We start from the raw sequence: 8,335 nt of genomic DNA, 5'->3' as shown, positions 1-8,335 counted from the left end.
ATCTACTGTCAAAGTGTTCCCAGTGGTCTTTTCATTATGTTAAAAATAAAAACTACTGTCATTTTCTGGGACATGGTTTCTGCAAGGTTGCAGAGTTCAATATCATCAGAAAAATCCCACAAGAACATGTTAAAGTCGCCCTATGACCGTTCTGGATAACAGCTCAGACGAGGAATTGATCTTCATGGACTGAACTTCCTCCAAAAGCCTGATTTTTTCTCCTTCTGTTCTGTTATTTCTACGTACTTTAAGTTTGATCAGAACAAAATCTGATAGAAATTCATGTTGGTCACATTTAATACCTTCAGCAAAGACACATCGCTGCATGTCTGCACGGATTTGAATCTCTTCCCAGGATAAATGTACTTGTAAATGTAATGTTATTGTTTTAGAAGTTGATGCAAATTTATCATTTTATATTCAACTGTCATATTTTACTGTGTTTATCACAGAGACAAACACCACAAACAGACCAGAACCAGATGAGAGCCCAGATCCTGCTCCATCCTCAGAAACCAGACCTGATCCAGGTGAGTGAACGTGATAAACTTCTGCGTCTGGTGATTTATTATTACTGCGTTAAGCCTGTTAATTTGTGTTTATTATTTTACAGTGTATCCATATTCACTTTCCCCTCATTAAAATGTCCTGCATGTGTTTTTGATAATCAATACGTTAGTCATGTGCTTACACTCCTGTTGGATTAATAATGCTGCTTCTAATTAGTTACTGGAAAAAAAATTATGAAAATTGAAGTTAAAATTTTCTGGTTACTGTCCGATGCGCAGCTATGAGTAACCAAAAAAACATATTTCTACTTCAATTTTTTCTTCAGTGTCCCTTAAGGGCCTCCGTACCTTAGGGAGTAATGCACAATATTTTAAAAACACGTTTAAAACCATCGTCCTGTTAGTGAACATTTGGTTCAGCGTTCACGTTGGTCTGGACTATTTACTTCATCTAACATTTGTTTCTTATGTTCAGCTGCAGGAGGAGACGCGGCTCCACCTGGTGAGTCAAAAGTTTCAATAAAAAGTAAAAAATAGTTCAAAAACTCCCATTGTGATGATTGTGTTGTGGTTTTGTTCCAGAGGAAACAAGACCGAACCAAGAATCTAGAGTCACTGTTACGGCTGAGATCAACCATCAGAACGGTGAGTGAAAGGATCAAAAAAGAAGATTTTCTTCAATCCAGCAGATTAAATGTCAACTGTGTTTGATAACATATATTAATAAAGCTTTTCTGGTAGTTTCTCTGCTGGATGTAAATGTTGAAAATCATCTCAATAGTTTTGAAGACTTTGTCAGCATCATTTGATGGATGGAGTCACTGTTTTTCTATGTCTTCTGTTTCAGTCACACTCCAATCATTGGTTATTTAGTAAAGATCTCCAGCCATAATAGTAGAAAGCTGTCTCCATGGTAACAGATGGAGCTCTGCAGACTGATTGTAGCTGAACATTGTTAGAAACTGATGTAAACTTGTGATTTTATATTCAGCTGTCATATTTTACTGTGTTTATCACAGAGACGAACACCACAAACAGACCAGAACCAGATGAGAGCCCAGATCCTGCTCCATCCTCAGAAACCAGACCTGATCCAGGTGAGTGAACGTGATAAACTTCTGCGTCTGGTGAGTTTGAGGCAGAAAACAGGAAGTTGTCAATGTCCAGTCGCTCCACGTCACTACAATGAGTCAGTGTGTGGACGGACGACGATCAGCTAAACCACAGCGGCACAACACAACGTCCTGGCTGCAAAAGGGGTGGAGCTAGAAACCATGGTAAAGAGTGATGTCTAAAAGATGGTAAAGACAGCAGCACCTGTGCATGTTTCTAAAGGATGTGTCACACAGCTGTTGCGTATGATTTTAAACGAATTAAAATTTCTCAAACGAGAACATGTGTGAAAAAGTGACAGTAGTGGTAGTTTTATGAATATTTTCACAGATGTATCACAAATAAACCACAGTAGACGGCAGGAAAAGTACTAATGAATTATGCATAGACCACATAAGTGATCCACGGTCAGTACCACGGTCAGTAGTATGGTCAGTAATACAGTCAGTACTATGGTCAGTACTATGGTCAGTACTATGGTCAGTACAATGGTCATTATCATAGTCAGTACCACGGTCAATACTATGGTCAGTAATACAGTCAGTACTATGGTCAGTACTATGGTCAGTACTATGGTCATTATCATAGTCAGTACCACGGTCAATACTATGGTCAGTACCATGGTCAGTACTATGGTCAGTACCATGGTCAGTACCATGGTCAGTACTATGGTCAGTACCATGGTCAATACTACGGTCAGTACCACGGTCAGTACTATGGTCAATACCATGGTCATTATCATAGTCAGTACCACGGTCAGTACTATGGTCAGTACTATGGTCAGTACCACGGTCAGTACTATGGTCAGTACCATGGTCATTATCATAGTCAGTACCACGGTCAATACTATGGTCAGTACCACGGTCAGTACTATGGTCAGTACCATGGTCATTATCATAGTCAGTACCACTGTCAATACTATGGTCAGTACCATGGTCAGTACTATGGTCAGTACCATGGTCAGTACTATGGTCAGTACTACAGTCAGTACCACAGTCAGTACTTTGGTCAGTACCATAGTCAGTACCATGGTCAGTACCATGGTCAGCACCATAGTCAGTACCACAGTCAGTACCATAGTCAGTACTACGGTCAGCACAGTGGACATCACCTCGCAGTGCTTTGTTTCAACCAGTCAGATTCTCCTTCTCAAACTATTTCTAAATCAGTTGCTAGATGCTAGCCGAGGCAGCTCGCCAGGGGGGACTTGTAGCTCGTAGCTGGACTTGTAGACGTGTATCCGCCCCCATTATACTCTGACCCCTCCCACAACCTGCCTTCTGTGCAGCACTAGACACCCTCTCACGAAAGACCTGACCCCTCGGGTAACTCACGATACGAATCACGATACATGACTCACGATACCGCTAGTATCTCAACATGCAAACTTAACAATACTCAATATATTAACTTGATAATCTATGATAATCTATTTTTAAAACAAACATTTATTGTTAATTTCTTCAGAAACTTTTTTGAACAATTTCAAACACAGTATGTTAATATAACTCCCTATTTAACATTAAAAATAAAATGATCAATAAATATGAATGTCTCTTTACAATAATTCTAGAGAATTACTCTTTAAACCTCAACAAGTAGAATTTTCATGGTAGGGCCCCTTTAAGAAATAAAAAGTAGAGAATTAAATAAAATAGTTCAAAAACTCCCTTTGTGATGATTGTGTTGTGGTTTTGTTCCAGAGGAAACAAGACTGAACCAAGAATCTAGAGTCACTGTTACGGCTGAGATCAACCATCAGAACGGTGAGTGAAAGGATCAAAAAAGAGGATTATCTTCAATCCAGCAGATTAAATGTCAACTGTGTTTGATAACTTATATCAATAAAGCTTTTCTGGTAGTTTCTCTGCTGGATTTTAATGTTGAAAATCATCTCAATAGTTTTGAAGACTTTATCAGTAAAACCATCATCTGATGAGTGGAGTCACTGTTTAAGATTTTGTGTGTCTGGTGTCGTATTTTGGTTGAACTGATGTAATAATGAATTCTATCAAAAACACGACAGTCATTGATCATTTTGTTGAGATCTTGAGCTTTAATAGTAGAAAGCTGTCTCCATGGTAACAGTTTGACTGATTGTAGTTGAACATTCACAGACTTATGACATATTTCCTTAATGAAAGTTGAACTTTATTTCAACGAGGATGTTATTTGATGGGCGGAGTCATCAGTTTTCCTGTTTGGGGGGTTTTGCTGGTCCTGAGTCAGTATTTGGGGATGTTGTAGTTTTAACCCTAATATTATAACTACCACATTTCCTCAACTTTCAAAGCAGCAACAAACATGTTCTCAGAACAAATTTCTCCTGTGGCTACGGTAGCTCCCAAAGGACATAAAGGGCGTCTTTGTCAAAAATCATGGCTCACCACCACCATCTAGTGGCTGAAGTGTTTTACTCTCAGGCCTCAATAGTTGCCAGCTGTCTCCATGGTTACAGTTGGAGTTTGAAGCGTTGAACAATGTGAGAAATTTTTGTTCAAATTTCATAATTTCTTGTGTTTATCACAGAGTCAAACCCTCAAGAACCGGATTTGGAACCAGCTACTACTCCATCTATAGGAACCACACATGAGCCAAGTAAGAAAACGTGTTATAACAGCAAGAAAAGAGAATATTTAGACACATCTGTTTAGAAATACATTAATAATCTATATTTATGTTTTGAAAATCTTTATATTAATCTGATCCAGTTCATATACTGTAAAATGTATTAGTGAAATTATAATGAGATTTTAATATCATACAGTGTTATTCTCAAACAGAGAAGCTCCAACAATTGTTCTGCTTCTCCTGGAGGGCGTTTCAGTTCGACCACTAGGTGGCGACTGTGCTACAACATTACATCTTATTCCAGAAGAAGAAGAAAGAATGAGCACAAAAATATGTTTTAGAACACAAAGGGTTACTTTAAAAATAAAATATACAAAAAAATGTGTGTTTAGGTCGACTAAGGGTTAGCATTAGCCATCCTATGGGAAATCCCATTAAATGTTAGCATCAAGCTAGCAGACTTTAGCTTTTTGCTTTAAATTGATTTATACTGTTGTGGATCAATTATTGATCTATTAAGCTTAATGTCACAATAAATGAAATTATTGTGTATTATTTGATATTAATAACCCTGGAAAATAAACATTTATTCTACCATTTCTTTGTCCTGAAAGACTCTAAAACTGATGAAGACGCTGAGAATCTGAACAAGGATCCATCTGAAGAGGTCAACCATGAAACTGGTGAGGATCTTGAACCAGCCTGAGTTCTGTTCTGGTTCCTGTCCGTCTGAATCCTTCTGTGGTTCCTGCAGGTTCTGGATCAGCTGAGAATGATCCTCCAGAGACAGAGCGAGCTGAAGCCTCCTCTGGTTCTCCTGATGGAGGCGTCTCCACCTCTGAGTCTTCCTGCGAACAATGACTGTGACTGAACACTAATAAGAACTACTGAAAATGTCTGTTATATTTTTGCCCAGGTCTAGATTTAAATATTATTTATTTATTCATTTTCTTAGATTTGTGCCAGCATGTGGAAGATGAGCCTCAGGTATAACATGAAGAGTATTTGTTCAGTAAAGTAGATTTTTTACTACTTTAACCACATTTTTAAGAGTGTAATCACTGTAAAAATGTTTTACCGCCAAAGACAACAAAGATGTTTTCTCTTCATGATTTTTTTCTACTAACAACTAGCCTGAAACGTGTGTTTCCATAGATTTATTTGTAGTAGACGTGTTTCTGACTCCAGTGTGAACACAGCATCAGTGTTTGTTGTGTCATCGTCAGAAGTTCCTCCTCAGACTCAGATCTCTTTTGGTGCTAACAAGAGTATCCCAAGAAACTGGAATTATCACAGGAGGAACACAAAACTGTATTTTTTTGTATTTGATTTTGGGCTTTTTCACGTTTTAATACAGTGAAACACTTTAAAACACTTGAAATGTGATTCTCTGAAACACTAGACGAGGAGAAAATGTCTTACTTTCATTTTTGTCTGATTTTCAAAAGCATAACAGACATATTGGGATGTTGAGGTGTTACTAACATGGTAATAAACTTTATATGAACTCTTTTGGCTGTCTCTTGGTCAACATTTCCTCAAGAGAACACTGTTGTCTTTGTTTTTTTCATGTTTTTCTGATCTAGAAAAACAATTTGGGTTTTGCTTACTTTTACAGTGAAGGAAAAAAGAGATAATGAAAAAGTCAAAGGCTCTGTGTTGTTTTTAGAAGTTGGATTACTTTCGGTTGTTTTGGCTCATTAAAGTCCTTATCCACTCATCGTTTGATCATTTGTCAAAGAGTTCCCAGTGGTCTTTTCATTACGATTTATGTTTTTTCAGTCATTTTCTAGGACCTAGTTTCTGCAGGGCGGCAGTAGTTGCAATATCATCAGAAAATCCCACAAGGATCTGTTTTAAAACACCCAAAATGACATTTTTATTGGAGTAGGTCTTTAAATTGTCTGGTGTGGCACTACAGCAGAGGAAGAGACACCCTGAACTGCTGACTGTACTAAAGTAAAGGAGTTTGGAAGAGACTGTAATAATACACACAGCCAGTGGTGCACTTTTTTCTAGGCCACGCTTTTCTTGAACCGTTGTTCTATCTTAGGTATGTTGAGAGTGGGGTCATCTGGACCCACAAGACAGGGTGCTGAACTTTTTCAAGTGATTTTTGATTTTCACTGGTGTCCATGACAGACATGAAGTCCTGTCCACCTTCATCCTCATTTGTCATGGGATGGATAACACGTCAATGTAAGGCTGGGGTCATCTGGACCCACAAGGGTTAAATGCTGAAATGCGTGTGGTAATGCTGGGTTCGGGTCAGGACGCCCCAGACCTGGAGGAGGGGTTAGAGGAGAAACTGGTTGGACCTCACCAAGCAGAAGAAGGCGGGGCCAATGCACACTGGTCACAGCACTTCCTGAAACGAGAAAAGTCGTCCTGACGTCAGTCCTCCACACACTCAGACGAGTCTTTTCAATGGTCTTATGGTCTTATGGTCTTTTTTTAAAGGTAAGACTTCAATAAGTTGAATTCCTCCTAAAGAAAGAAAACACTATTGTTCATAAATAATGCAGTGATAATAATGTGAAATATGTTTAATTTACAATTTGACATCAAATGTATCAGTTAAATATGTAAATTAAACATTAAAAGAGTGTTGTGATTTTTTGCAGTTATTTTGTTGTTATTGTATGAACACTCAAAAAGTGTTGGTCTGATTTGGAAGAATTCCTAATCACAAAATTGTTCTCTGATTTTTTTTTTAAATGTCTCGTTATACTTAAACTGACATGGTGTGTCCAAAAATGTCATCTCTATTTTTCAACAATTTATTACTTTTAGAAGATTTCTTCAAAAAAGGAAAATGATTTTGTCTCAAAGCTGTAAGCTCCAATATTGCTATGTAGCTAGCAGGAGCGATTTCAAACAAAGGCATGATGGGAAATGAAGGCTGACAACCCACAACTCAGGTGAAGTTCTCATGAACTCCTGCTGGTCTGTAGAAACTATTAGAAATGGCAAAATCCTAATTCAAAGACACCTTGGAACACTGACCATAGAATGAAAGATGATTGCAGTGGGACTTTAAACCATCAATGTGCACGCACGCGGCGGGGTGGGAGTGCTTAGTGACAAACACAAGCACAGGGGGCGGAGCTTAGTTCAGGTGTTCCTGAATCAGGAAATGAAGACAAACTGAAAGTTTTCGTCCATCTTAGAAGAGACGGAGTCTACTTCTACTTCTTCTTTTTCACGGTGAGTTTGTGTTTTATGTTGTCTTCTCCACGACGATATCAGCTACGTCTGTGTTCTCTCATCTGTGAGGAATAAAATCAGCAGAGGAAGAGCTCAGAGAGATAAAGGTCAGAGAGATGAACCTCAGTCAGAGGTTTTATGACAGACACAGCTGGCTGTACATTTGATTTATTCTGTACATTTGAATTATTTTGTTACTTTTTATTTACATTTTATTTCGTATTCTTTTATCATAACTATTTTTAGTCATTTTTATTCTATTTACTCGTGTTTATACTAACAAGTATCCGGGTATTCGGTAGTTCGTTAAAGTTAGAAAGATATTCACAGATTCACTTCCGGGCTCAATAGCTCTTCAGAAAAACATTCAAATATGACAGCAAGTATCTCAGTCGTCTTGTATCAACACAGAGAGTCACCTACACAACTATTTCAAAAGAAAAAAGATTGTTTTTTTTTCCCGTTAAATGAGAATTGTTCTCTTCGGGCTGCAGATGGACAGACGGCTGCTAAGGGACCGTCTACAAAGTGCAAGCTTCCAGAGAAGGCCATTCTGTAAAAGTCAATAACCTCTCAGAAACAAATAAATATCGACTTTTATGTGAACTAGTGATAGAGATTCGTCACCATATTCGTGCTAAAATAAAGATTTTGAAAAAAATCCTTTATTTTATTATTTTAATTTTAAGCATTTCCATAGATATGAAGCATGAAAAATATGCTCAATAGCTCTAGGAATATTAAAGTTAGTCACCAAACTTTATGTACTGACTAATGATGAGCTCATTGTTCTACTACAACAAAGATTATGGCAAAGATTTACTTTATTATTTTCTCATATTTTTTTTGCATGAGTATGGATCATATTTAGTCTAACATGGTCAATAGCTCTGAAGATATTAAAGTTAGAGTCACCAAACTATCATATTTTCATA

The 8,335-nt window shown here is 37.6% G+C and overlaps 1 long non-coding RNA gene across 5 annotated transcripts; it reads left to right on the top strand.

Annotated features, from left to right (window-relative positions):
* Positions 1 to 449: 449 nt before the first annotated feature.
* LOC112140573 lies at positions 450 to 5,706 on the top strand. 5 transcript variants are annotated; one of them, XR_004947478.1, is made up of 8 exons: positions 450 to 530; positions 985 to 1,011; positions 1,092 to 1,154; positions 1,529 to 1,606; positions 3,326 to 3,388; positions 4,152 to 4,220; positions 4,808 to 4,876; positions 4,948 to 5,706. It is a non-coding gene; the product is annotated as an uncharacterized LOC112140573 (long non-coding RNA). The 5 variants fall into 5 exon arrangements; XR_004947479.1 differs by lacking the exon at positions 985 to 1,011 and having other exon boundaries at positions 459 to 530; XR_004947480.1 differs by lacking the exon at positions 985 to 1,011 and having other exon boundaries at positions 459 to 560.
* Positions 5,707 to 8,335: the final 2,629 nt, after the last annotated feature.

This window comes from Oryzias melastigma, unplaced genomic scaffold (genome assembly GCF_002922805.2).
Source record: "Oryzias melastigma strain HK-1 unplaced genomic scaffold, ASM292280v2 sc00383, whole genome shotgun sequence".
Taxonomy (NCBI): Eukaryota; Metazoa; Chordata; class Actinopteri; order Beloniformes; family Adrianichthyidae; genus Oryzias; species Oryzias melastigma.
This window is presented reverse-complemented; position numbering and strand designations above follow the sequence as displayed.